This window comes from Malus sylvestris, chromosome 4, assembly GCF_916048215.2.
Source record: "Malus sylvestris chromosome 4, drMalSylv7.2, whole genome shotgun sequence".
NCBI lineage: Eukaryota > Viridiplantae > Streptophyta > Magnoliopsida > Rosales > Rosaceae > Malus > Malus sylvestris.
The window spans coordinates 8,476,428-8,490,758 of NC_062263.1; positions in this window are offsets into that span (position 1 = coordinate 8,476,428).

A 14,331-nucleotide genomic window follows, 5' to 3' on the forward strand; every position below is an offset into this window, starting at 1 on the left:
ACCTAGGATCTTTTAGTCCTACGGGCAACACTGTTTGCCACACTAATTCACCCTCGCCGAATGTTTTCTGTCGCACCTTTTGATTATAGGCTCGCTCGGCAATCCGTTTTTGTGCCACCAGTAAGTTATAGGCGTCAAGTCGTGCTTCTTCCAAATCTTCGAGTTCCTGCCTCATGGACTGACTATATTCGGCGCTAAACAAACTACTTTGTTCGATTAATCGCAACGAATTTATGCTTAACTCGATTGGTAACATTGCATCGTGTCCGTAGGTCAATGCGTACGGGGTTGTCGCAGTCGTCGATCGGGGCGATGTTCGATATGCCCATAATGCCTCGTTCAACTTCAAATGCCACATGCCAGGCCTTTCTTTTATCATTTTTTCAAGGATGCCGATCAACACTTTATTACTTGCTTCGGCTTGCCCATTTACCTGTGGATAATACGGTGTAGACTGTTCGAGCTGAATTTTCAAATTTACCGTATACTCTTTAAACCTCTCGGCTGTGAAGATTGTTCCATTGTCAGTTATGATCGTTTCTGGTACGCCAAATCTGGTTACGATGTGTTCCTCCACGAAATCGCAAACTTCTTTAGATGTTAGTTCGGCATATGACTTCGCTTCGACCCATTTGGTAAAGTAATCGGTTGCGACTATTACCCATGCGTGCTAAGCGGCTCCAGAAGACGGCGTGATTTTGCCGATTACGTCCATGGCCCATCCTCTAAACGGCCATGGCTTTATGACCAAATGCAAAGATTCGGCCGGGACCCTTTGTATAGGCCCGTGGATTTGGCATTGTACACATCCTCGTGCAAACTCGATACAATCCTTTAGTATCCTTGGCCAAAAATAGCTGTGTCGTCGAAGTAGCCATCGCATTTTCCGTCCGGATTGATGAGCTCCGCATATCCCTTCATAAACTTCTGTAATCGCCCGAGCACTCTCTTGGGGACCGAGGCATAGCAATAACAAACCATCTTCGCCTTTTCGGTATAACTCGTTCTGATACATGACATAGTTCGTGGCGTGAACTCTCGTCTTGCGATCATGTTTACCATTGGGATTGTCGAGGTACTGCATAATGGGCCTTCTTCAATCATCTGGTATTGCCTCGACGGCACAAACGTCCACAGGGTCGTCTCTATCTAATAACGAAGGTAAGGACATGACTCTTGTATGTATCACGTTGTCGCGCTGGAGGACTTGTTGGTTAACCAAGGCCGGGTATAGCTGTCGTAACACGGGTATTTCTCGGCCTAACTTGCCCCCCAAGAGTTGCGCGCCGGAGGCAATTTGAGCCAATTCGTCTGCGTCGGTATTAAGACTCCGGGAAATATGTTTAAATGTAATACCGTCGAAGGACTCGGCCAAATAGCTGGCGATCATGTGGTAAGGCGCCAGGGTACAACTCATGCAACGAAAAGAACCATTGAGTTGGTTAATCACAAGTTCGGAGTCGCCGAAGATGAGGGCGCGGGTTGCCCGTAGGTCATGAAGAATTCCAAGGCCGACGATTAGGGCTTCGTATTCGGCCTGATTGTTGGTGCATTCGAAATCCAACTTAAGCGAAAATAACCAGTGATCGTGGTTTGGGGACTGAATGACAATTCCCACGCCCGCCAAAGATGACGTACTATAGCCGTCAAAGTACATCGTCCAGTGGTTGTCGCGCGTCTGAACCATGCCGATTTCAACGTCGTTGCCCCCAAAACCGTATGGGGAGGGATGTTGAGCAAGGAAATCAGCCAGTGCCTGGCTCTTGACAGCTTTATGGGCTACGTACTGCAAGCTAAATTCGGACAGTGCCATGGTCCATTTCCCAATGCGGCCCTTTACGATTGGTCGGGTGAGCATGTAGCGGATGACGTCGGTCTGAGCAATGACTTGGGTAACTGATGGGAGCATATAATGCCGAAGCTTGGAAGCGGCGAAAAACACGGCCAGGCATAGCTCCTCGACGGCCGGATAATTGGTCTCCGGTTGACTGAGATTGCGGCTGAGATAAAAAATAGCCTGCTCTCGTCCGGCGTCGTTATCTTGCGCAATGAGGCAGCCGATGGATTCTTCGGCCGTCGAGATATAGAGCTTAAGAGGCTTACCGCGCCGAGGAGGAACTAGGACAGGTGGGTTCGTGAGGGAGACTTTGATTTACGTAAATGCCGCCTGATGCTCGTTGTTCCACACAAATTTATCTGAATCCTTAAGTTTCAAAAGCGTGGAGAACGCTTTCATCTTACCTGTTGAGTTGGCAATAAATCGGCGAAGGAAATTGATATGTCCGAGTAAGGACTGGAGTTGTCTCTTCGTCGTTGGGGGTGGAGCATTGAGGATTACGCGGGCCTTATTCTCATCGACTTCAATCCCACGGTGATGCACGAGGAAGCCAAGAAAATTCCCTGCCGATACGCCGAAGGCACACTTGGCAGGATTCATCTTGAGGTTGTGCCGACGCATGCGGAGGAAAGCCTGTCGGAGATCGTCCAGATGTGTCTGTCGGCGTTTAGATTTGATGACAACATCGTCGATGTAAACTTCGATGATGGTTCCAATTAAATCATGGAAGATGGTATTCATCGCCCGTTGGTATGTGGCGCCGGCATTCTTGAGGCCGAATGGCATAACAACCCATTCGTAAGTGCCGAGTGCCCCCGGGCAACGGAAAGCAGTTTTGTGCACATCGGCTTCGGCAATGAATATTTGGTTGTACCCGGCGTGTCCATCCAGAAAGGATAAGATTGCATGATTTGCCGCAGCATCGATTAACAGGTCTGAGATCGGCATTGGATACGCATCTTTGGGAGTTGCCAGATTCAGATTTCTGAAATCGATACAGATGCGTAGTGCACCACTTTTCTTTAAAACAGGCACGATATTTGCCAACCATTCAACATATCGAGCTGTCCGAATGAACCCGACTTTCAAAAGCCGAACCAATTCGTCCTTGATGCCGAGTTGCACTTCGGTCGAGAATCGACGAGGTGGCTGGCGGAAAGGTTTACATCCGGGCTTAATACGTAATTCATGCTCGACCAGAGTACGCTCCAAGCCGGGCATTTCATGATAGCTCCAAGCAAAACAATCCTTGAACTCCGTAAGCAAGGCACGAAACTCGTCCTTCATTTGTTGGGGAAGTAACGCACTAATAAACAAAGGCCGTGGGTCATCGGCCGTCCCAACATTAATCTCTTCCAAGGGGTCCTTAACTTGGGGCCGATGATCTTCGAGTTCGGCCGGGGCAGCTTGAATTTTATCAAGAGACAAGACAGGACCATTATCTCCTTCAGCAAGGAACTCGACGAGGTTAACTCCCGAATTTGGTTGTTTAGATATAGTATACCAATGGGCCAGCAGTCGTTCCATAGTAGATGAAACCGCGGCCCTACGTGTTTCCCGATCGGTGTCAAACATCAGCTTCGGGGAGGAAATTAGCTAATCCGAGTCTCGCCGAATCCTGCTGGACAGTGTCGGCGCCAACCTCGATAGCTTTCTGAACCGAAATCCGAGTCGGTCGTCCTTCTTCATTGAAGCCTTACAATGTAATGTAGCCGACGTGGTCATCATAGTACCGTGCTTGGATCATGTTAATTTCGAAGGGCTGGCTATCGGCCGGGTGAACAGTGACCGAGTTGCCGTCCCAAAATACAAGCACTTGATACAATGATGAAGGAATACAGCTGGTTTGATGAATCCAGTCTCGACCGAGCAGTGCATTATACTCGGTTTTGGAATCAACCACGAAAAAGGCGGTCATGTGAGTGCGACCAACAATGTTTACAGTTAACGGAAGTACACATTTGGTTTGGGATTTGTCACCGACGAAACTACTCATTGTGATCCCTGACGGAATAAGTTCGTCATTCGAGCGACGTAAGGCCTTCATGATGTTCAGAGGCATGATATTGATGGTAGCTCCACAGTCGACGAAAACTTTAGAAACTGGATACCCCTCGATATGGGCCGTCACATACAAAGGCTTTAAATGGTGAAGTTTGGCCGATGATGAACGAGGAAACAATTCGGCCAAAGCCGCCTTTAGACTATCATCTTTTGTTGTTGGCTCAACCTCAACAGCAGATACAAAATCAACGTGGCCGGCTTCTTCGGCGACTACGTCACCATCGAGGAAATTCGGTTGGGTCGTGCTTGACTGAAAATCGGTGGGTAACACATGGACCATACTGATTTCCATGTTATCCAGGACTGACGAGCCCATCGGGTTAGGACCCTCCTCACTAGCTTCATCTCTGGTCTGGTCGACAACCGCGGACTCTGTTGCTGTCAAGGTTGGACAACGAGACTCTTCTGTTCCTGGTAGTGTAGCCGGGCATCCCTAGTGTCGAGATAAGCATCCAGACGCGCAGCACGTGCTATTTCATCGGTCGTAAGGTCGAAGAGCGAAACAGCCGAGAATACTTCGAAGTGATATCGTAAATATTGAAGGTCCTCCATTGAGAAAGGAAGGTCGGCTGCATCCATATCAATGTATGGGTCAACTTCAAATCCAAGGACACGAGCTTCTCGTATGTGCTGGAACCTTGCTTTCAGCCCTGGGTCTGAGGTTTTCTGGATGATTCGCTCGGCATCAGGACAAGTCAGGACTAGATCAATGGTGTCCTGGCACGCCTTTGGCAAGCCATACAGATCATTGGCCGAATGTTTCTTATGGAATTCTTGCATGTACTCCAAAGCCTCCCCAAGGAACGGGGGGTGCAAATTCCGTCGGATCTTGATCAAAGGTCCTTGTATAGCTGGCGGGGCTAATTTTCTTTCGGCCTCTTGCCTGAAATGTTCAAGGCGCGCCTTCATCTCCCCTGGTCGAAGAAGAAGTTTGATCCGTTTATCGGCCTCTTCAAACGTGGTTTCGACATCTTGGTCGACCAGCCGTCTCCCTTGAGCGAACTCTGTCATAATGGCTGGAGGTGGTCGTTCATCATCAGTAGCCATTGTGTCCTTCGGCCGCCATTTAGGGACCGAAGTTTCTTGGGCTGCCCGTCGACAGGCCATGCAATCTATCCTTTGATGCCGGCGTTTCTGAGATTTGGACAACGCGGTGTAGACACCTTTCGAAGAATGATATGTATACCAACGTTGATCTCTAGGTTCGGGAGGTTTGAAGGTTTTTTGGCTCCGTGATGATTCTGAACTACTAGAATTACATTTATAGTAATCATCGTCATAGAATGAAGCATCAAAATCGAGGCGCCGCCTGACCGGGGGTGTCTCTTCCATTCGTACTTTAGGACCGAGCCTATCAAAAACCCCTTGATGTTGGCCTACTTCGGCAATCTTCTGCTGGGTTGCGGCCGTAGGTCGTTCCGTTATAAGCGGAGAGGGCTTCTCCTCTGGCTCACTACCGACCTTGGCTCTGCATTTGCTGCACAAAACCGTTGTCCCACTGTCTTCATCGGTGGTATAATCTACCATAGGTTTGACAATAGCAGGTCCCGTTAAAGCTGTAGGTGGTTTGTTTGAACGAAAATCGGCCATGAAACGTGGCCGAGAATTCTGATTCCGAAAGCGTTGCATCACAACATCTTCCGCCTTCCCTTTCCCTTTGTCTTTAGGTAGGCATGCATCAACCATATTTACTGTTGCCGTGGGGAACGGGTCAGTATCAACACTCATCTTCTTCTCTGGAAATTTCAATTTGCCATTATCAATCCAGCTTTGGACATTGTCTCGAAACACGATACAATTGTTTGTCGTATGCTTGCTTGAATTGTGGTATTTACAATATACCTTTCCTTTAAGCTCTTCGGCCTTGGGAATGTTGTGACCAGGCCGAAGCTTGATGATTCTTGCTGATAACAGTTGGTCAAAAATTGCGTCAGCCTTTGTAATATCAAAAGTATAAACTTTTGACGGTTTCAACGTTCCCTCAGTGGCCGAACGGCTTTTGACTTCCCTAGAGTCAACTTGAGTTAATGCCTTGCAGACGTATGGCTTATCTATCACTATCTCAGCTGCATCCACACTGACGCATTCATCCTCGGTTGATGCATAATTGACAGTAGGATTCTTGTAAATCGTCCCCCGAGTTGGACCTTCGACATTTTTTCCTCGCGGAGCAAGTAATCATACTGCTCGACATGCTGGGCTAATTCGTACATATCCTGAAAGTTTGCCACCAAGAATTTCTTTTTGTATTCGACGTCGAGGCCGTTCAAAGCAAGCCTGACAAATTCGACTTCGGGTAAAGGCACTCGGCACCAATTCCTGGCTGACTTGAACCTGGTAAGATAATCCATTGGTGACTCATCAGATGCTTGAGCCATCCTTGCTAATGAGGAAACTGACATCTCCATTCCTGGCCGATAAAACTGCTCGTGGAATTTCTCGACCAACCCTTCCCAGTTTTGGACGGAATTAGGAGGGAGATTGATATACCAGGCGAATGCTGAACCGGTTAATGAGAAGTTGAACAACCGTAACTTATGGAAATCACTATTAACATCCCCGCATTGTGCGGTGAAACGAGCCACGTGCTCCAACGAGGACAGAGACGATTCACCGGTAAAAAGGCTAAAATCTGGGATCTTGAAACCCTTCGGATATCCGAATGTTTCCACGTAGGCCGGGTACGGATGGATAAACTTAGGAAACTTCGGCCCTTTCTTCATGGCCGAGTCGATCATCCGCTGAACTTCGGTCATGTCAACAGGTGTTGCTTCGACCCTCTGGTCGGTTCCGTCTGACCTACTATTCGACCCTCCTCCTTTTTCCAAGTCAATTTGTTTGAGCCGAGCAGGAATTGGCTCGGCCGGTACAATTGGTAACGAATTGTTTCCTGGTGGTAAGTGCTGTAGAAGATCGAAAGGCCTGCTGTCACTGACTTTACTAACCAGCATTTCGAGCAATCTGGTTTGTCGCTCATTGGAACTGAGTATCACGTCATGCAGCTTGTCAATGCCTCGACTAAACGTCTGTTCGACTGACCGAGACTGCTCGTCTAGTCGCTTCCGAAGAAACTACCTTGTTGGCGGATCAGATCCTTCACCACCATCCTCATCGCACTCTTCTACGATCCCTTCATTGAGAACGCAGGTGTTTCTGTTAGGACTAGGTTTCCCTCCCTGGATCAACATCACCTCCCTTATAGCGCTGGTCCTCGAGTCCGAGTTACAATTCTATTCGGACTAGGTTTCCCTCCCTGGATCAACATCACCTCGACCAATCCTATCTCTACTAGGACTACGAATCTAGTCCTTAACTGAGCCGGATTCGCTTTCTGGATTACTGATCCCATCGAGAGTCCCTATTGTACTAGGACTCGGCTTGTGTTCTGATTTAACCGACCTAGGCTTGGAAGCTCATGAGCTGAACGATCCATGGCCCTTTCGCCGCACGGCCTCCCGGGCCGAGAGTGATCCTACCCTCGGCCCAAACTATTATTTTGGGCCCAAACAGGTGCATACAAAAAAAGCTTTATTAATCTTTGGCTTCATTTCCCGATGGTTCAGATCTTTTGCATGACCAAGTGGCTATTCAAGATCACGTTGTGTACCATTACAAAAATTTGTTTTCTTCAAGTGATGGTACAGTAAATTTTAGGGTTGTTGAAAGAGTAATTCTCTCATTGGTGACGGTGGATGAGGATATTTCTTTCTTAGGGTCCCCACCCTTGAGGACGTTTTTTTCAACTGCTAAAAGTTTGGATCCTTCCAATTCTCCTAGGGTTGGATGGATTTAGTGGTTGCTTCTCTGTTGCTTATTAGAGTATTGTTGGTCCAGATGTGTTTTCGGCTATTCAAATTTTTTTTGTTGATGGGCGAAGTCCTCTTCATTTAAATTCTAAGTTGGTGGTTATTATTCCTAAAATTAGATTCAGTTTCACAACTTCATCCTATTACACAGGCCAACTTTGTTTTCAAAGTAATCACTTGAATTTCACTGATAGACTCGGGCCAATTGCATCTAGGATTGTCTCCCCTCAATAACATGCTTTTCTTCATGCATTTTATTTCAGATGCCAATATTCGTACCTCCGAATACATGAATAATTTAGATAAGAAATATGTGGGGTAAAATGTTGCCATAAAGTTGGATATCCACAATGATTTTGACACTTTGGATTGGTCATTTTTGTTAAGGGTTCTGACTGCTTTTGGTTTCTCACATGTTTTCATTAATTGGGTTGAAGAGTTGCTTCGTTCTCCGCACCCTATTTTTTTTAAGGAAAACTAATGAAAAGGGCTTGAAAACTTTGAGTTTTAATGATAAGGACAAAATAAAGGGTAAAGTGAATAGTACCAGGATTGACTTTTTAGTGTAAAAATGTGGTTTTTCGTTAAAGTGAACAGTAACAGGTGCTTTTCGTTAAAGTTCCCTTTTTTTATCAGTGGGCAAGTTTCGGGGCTTCTCCAATTGCTAAAGAGGGGTTCGCCAAGGAGATCCACCTTCCCTTCTTTTATTTTGTCTGGCTGAGGAAGTTTTTAGTCGTGGTTTAACTTCACTGGTCTCTTATAGGGATTGATAACAATTATAACGGGCGGGTAACCGCGGTTATTTACCCATAACCGTTTATGTTCATATTCGCGTAACCGTTTATCCGTTGGATAATTGTATAAATGGTTGTACCCATACACATAACCGTTTATAAATGGTTAACCATACCCATAACCGTGTCGTGTACCCATTTAACCATAACCGTGTACCCATTTAACCATAACCGTTCACCCATTTAACTATAACCATTTACTCGTTTTTGAACCCGTTTATCATTTTTTTTACCTATTTACCCATTTTTTCACCTGTATACATATTTTCTTTTTTAACAACTTGAAAATTATAAAAGAAAAATTTGTCATAATTTTCATTTTCTGATAATTAAACACCGTTATATGTACATTTTAGCATGCATTTCCCTACTTTAATCATTTAAGTCATCATACAATTCCAATAATTGAAATAATAGTTTACGAACGATATTTTTCTGCTACACCCAATCAAGTCTTTAATTATAATAGTGAAGAAGGAGATATGTTCCTGTTTCTAAACATAGTTTTATGCAATAAGTAATTGATCATAATCCCCCAATACACACACACACACACACATAGAATCCCACACACACACACATAGAATCCCTCCCTTACTAACCAAAAAATTGAAACCCTAATTTGCATCTTTCATTCCCTGAAGATCGAATTTTAAGTAGAACTGTAGAACCCAGAAACGTACCTAAACTCATAAATTTATGCAGAACCCATATAAGAACTAAAGCCAGCACAAAAGAAACATACCTGAAGTCATAATTATCTTTTTCCCTGAGAGAAAGATTGAAGGTTCCGTTAATCACTTTGGAGGAGCTAATTATAGCAAGAATATTTATATACACAACTTCTTGCATGTCAATGTTTGTAAAGGATTAATTAGGGAAATTTGTTAATTTAATAGATGAGCGGCGGAGATGAGAGAGAGGAAACGAGGAGGGAGAGATGAGCGGGGACGAGACGTTTGAGACTCTAAGTTTGGCGGAGAGATTGAAAATTTAGGGTTTTTAATATTTTTTTTAATTTTACATATATTAAATTAAATGGGTTAATGGATACCCGTTATAACGTTGGGTAATACCCATAATCAATGGATACCCGTTATAACCGCGGGTAATACTCATAACCATCCATTTAAATTTCACGGATAAACAGTTATACCCATAACCGTTTGTTCACCTAAATGGTTACTCATAACCATAACCGTAAACTTTAAATGAGCAGGTAAATTTTGCCCATCCCACTCTCTTCTGGGAATTTGGTACCTATGCATGCCTAGCGTGGTCTGTGTACTCATTCACACGTTTTGTTTTTGCAGATGATAGTATGATTTTCTTACGTGGCTCTTGTTGCAATCTTCGTTGTCTTAAACGCTTTATTGTTGAATATGGGCTCAACTTAGATCAACAAGTTAATAAATCTAAATCTTTAGTGTTTCTGGGCAAATAAGCTCATCCAAGACATAGGTCTATTATGAACTTACTGGAATTGGTTTGGGTTCTTTTCTTTTTAATTATTTAAGGGTCCCAATCTTTCATGTCGTCCCCTACGCAGTTTCTTTCAAGACATTCCGGATACGGTTAAGTGTAAGCTATCAGCATGGAAAGGACATATGCTTTCTCAAACAAGGCATCTTCTACTTATCCCTTCTGGCATTCAGAGCATTCTCATTTATTGCTTACAGGTTTACGCTTGGCTGCGTCTTTTCATGAATCAAGTACAACGTTGGGTGAGAAATGTTTCACGATCTACTACAAAACTACCCATTATTGGCACAAATAAAAACGACAAGAAAATGTTATTACTGTCGGATTTTAAGCAAAATCCGACAGAAAATGGATGCAGTGACGGATATAATAAGCGACAGATTTGCCAGCGTCAGGAAATGAATTTTCCGACAGAAAATACTCTAAAACAGACAGAAATTGTGTCGGATATAACTGACAAAAATATCTGTCAGAAAAAACCGACAGAAAATACTCTAAAATCGACAGAGAATATATTAATAATTAATAAATAACAGCATTTTTTGTCGGATAAAACCGACAGAAAATATAAAATCGCCAGAACTTGTGTCGGCTATAACCGACATAGAATATATTAATAATGAATGTAAGCGCATTTTCTGTCGGATGAAACCGACAGAAAATATAATTTCTAACTGGCAAATAGTTTACTGCTTATAATTAAACTTCTAACTGGTGTTGTAATTGAAGTTCTGAGCCTTCTGGCTTAATAAATGTGCTTTTCTGAAAAAGCATTCTGACCACACTTTGGAACTTGCTTGCTTTCTGTATAAAGCCAAAAGAAAGAAAAGAAGTGAACAGATTATGGTGTGTTTTCCTAGTTCATGGATAAGTCTTTATTCAATCAAACATACAATCTTCAAAAGCAGTACAGACTACAGAGAATATATTTAAAAAAAATTAAAAAACATGAGAGCATAATTAGGTTCAAAAAGACCAAATTGCATAATAAATTGGGCAAATCCTGCTTCTCTGCACCCACTCCGCAATACAATCTCCATGGTAAAGATGTGAGCACGGCATCCGAGTTGCTTCTAAGCCAATCATCATCTCCTCCCTGCAAATAGAACACATTGTTGAGGTTTCAACTGTCGTCCTCTTCAACTCCTCAATGGACGATTTACTTGCCGATACAAATTGAGGCTCATCACCACCATCCTCTACTTCCATGTCAGTGTCCCCAATATCTGACAGGTATGTCCGGTAAACGATTTGATGATTTTTTAAAGATTGACCCTGTGAAATTGAACTAGATGCAGAGCAAATCAGAGCAAGAAAGCAAAGAATGCAGAGGTATGAGAAAATGTAAAATTTGGAACCTGGGTTTTTGCTAATGATGCCCATTTCGTGAACTTTGAAAATTGCATGCATTCGACAAAAGTTTCGAATTGGGTTTCTTCAGCCCGGGGAGGTCATCTTTCCGGTACGTCGGAATTTAGTAGTACAACATTTCAGTGCCGTCGGTCACCTGTTGGGTTGGAAACAGAGAGAACCCCATTTCTGATAAGGCCGGTCTCGAAAATCGTTGAGGATCGAGCTCTGGTTGCCTTAGATGGAAATCAAAAAGCAGTTCTGCGGAGGATCATCTCCCATGGCCTCGTGGGTGCGCTTCTAAGCTTAACAAAAAATATAAAAAGGAGAAGGAAATGAGGAGAGGTGAAAAGGAGGAAGGGAGAAGTCACCGGCGTAAGGAAGAGAATGAGGGGTTATATTGTGGAAAATTTTCACTACTGTCGATTAAAACCGATAGAAACAATTTTTTAGAATAAAAACCGACAGAAATTTTTCATTAATGGCGGTTATAACTGACAGAAGAAAAATAGCGGCAAAAATCTCCCAAAATTCCCTTTGAAAATTTTAAATTTTCTCCCAAAATTTTGTTACAATTTTAAAAAATAAAATAATTGTTATTTGGTTTAATAAATAAATAAATAATATATATTTTAATAGAATATGTTTTAAAAATTAAATAAATAATTGTTTGGTTTAATAGATAATTTTTACATTTTTGGTTTAATAGATAATAATCCATGTAAAATATGCGATAAAGAAACAAAAAGAGAATTGTACAATGAAAATGTCATCGCACAAACTAAATATTGTCTAATAAATACTTGAAAAACATAAATAAAAATTTAGCACAAATTACTTTTCCCACTTCAAAATTTAGGCAAATTTATGCATTCTACGAAACTAGTTTTCATGATATAACCGTCAAACTTGTTTGTAGATACTACAAGATTGCATACGTAAAAAATCGTAAAAAAAAAACATTCAGAGATTACGTAACGGAACAAAAAATTTCGACGGTTAAAAACGAAAAATCACAATTTAACGGTTATTTTAGCTCCGATTTTGATGATTTTTTACAGCTATACTCCTCGACCCTATAAGAATGTAATGAATAAATTCGATCTTTAATTTAAAATATTTACACTAGTGGATACCACAAAATCTTATTTTATACTTAATTGAAGTATAATATTAACTCAAGTGTTCGTTTAATTTACCGTTTTGACACAACATGCATTCTACGAAACTTTTTTCAACGATCCAACCGTCAAACTTATTTGTACACACTCCAAGATTGCATACGTAAAAAATCGTAAAAAAAAACATTCAGAGATTACGTAACGGAACAAAAACTTTCGACGGTTATAAACGAAAAATCACAATTTAACGATTATTTTAGCTTCGATTTTGATGATTTTTTACAGCTATACTCCTCGACCCTATAAGAATGTAATGAATAAATTCAATCTTTAATTTAAAATATTTACACTAGTGGATACCACAAAATCTTATTGTATACTTAATAAAAGTATAATATTAACTCTAAGTGTTTGTTTAATATAGCGTTTTGACCCAATATGCATTCTACGAAACTTTTTTCAACGATCCAACCGTCCAACTTATTTGTACACACTCCAAGATTGCTTACGTAAAAAATCGTAAAAAAAAAAACATTCAGAGGTTAGGTAACGGAACAAAAGTTTTCGACGGTTATAACAGAAAAATCATAATTTAACGATTATTTTAGCTCTGATTATGATGATTATTTACAGCGACACTCCTCAACCATATAAGAATGTAATGAATAAATTTGATCTTCAATTTAAAATATTTACACTAGTGGATACCACAAAATCTTATTTTATACTTAGTTGAAGTATAATATTAACTCAAGTGTTTGTTTAATCTACCGTTTTGACACAACATGCATTCTACGAAACTTTTTTCAACGATCCAACCGTCAAACTTATTTGTACACACTCCGAGATTGCATACGTAAAAAATCGTAAAAAGCAAATATTCAGAGATTACGTAACAGAACAAAAAATTTCGACGGTTATAAATGAAAGATCACAATTTAACGGTTATTTTAGCTCTGATTTTGATGATTTTTTACAGCTACACTCCTCGACCCTATAAGAATGTAATGAATAAATTCAATCTTTAATTTAAAATATTTACACTAGTGGATTCCACAAAATCTTATTTTATACTTAATAGAAGTATAATATTAACTCTAAGTGTTTGTTTAATCTACTGTGTTGACGTAATATGCATTCTACGAAACTTTTTTCAACAATCCAACCGTCAAACGTATTTGTACACACTCCGAGATTGCTTATGTAAAAAAATCGTCAAAAACAAACATTCAAAGATTAGGTAACGGAACAAAAGTTTTCAACGGTTATAAAAGAAAAATCATAATTTAACGGTTATTTTAGCTCCGATTTTGATGATTTTTTACAGCTACACTCCTCAACCCTATAAAAATGTAATGAATAAATTTGATCTTCAATTTAAAATATTTACACTAGTGGATACCACAAAATCTTATTTTATACTTAATAGAAGTATAATATTAACTCTAAGTGTTTTTTAATCTACAGTTTTAATGTAATATGCATTATATGAAACTTTTTTCAACGATCCAACTGTCAAACTTATTTTTACACACTCCGAGATTTTAAAATAATAAAATAGTCAATTTATGTCGGTTATAACCGCCACCATTAACTTAGAAACCGCCAGAATATGTTAAAAATATTAAAAAAAAAGAATTAAAAAATAATGAGGGCCATAATAATTTTATGGCGGTTAAATCCGTCAGGAAAAATCCGCCAGGAATTTATGTCGAATATATCTGACAGAAAGTAACTTTAATCCGACAGTAAATAAATTATGTGTCAGATATCTTTTATTCGTCAGAATGACTTATTAACCGTCAGGATCGTCCGAAACCTAAAGCTAATATTGTAGTAGTGGTGATCCCGATTCTCGTGGTGTTCCTATTGTCTCC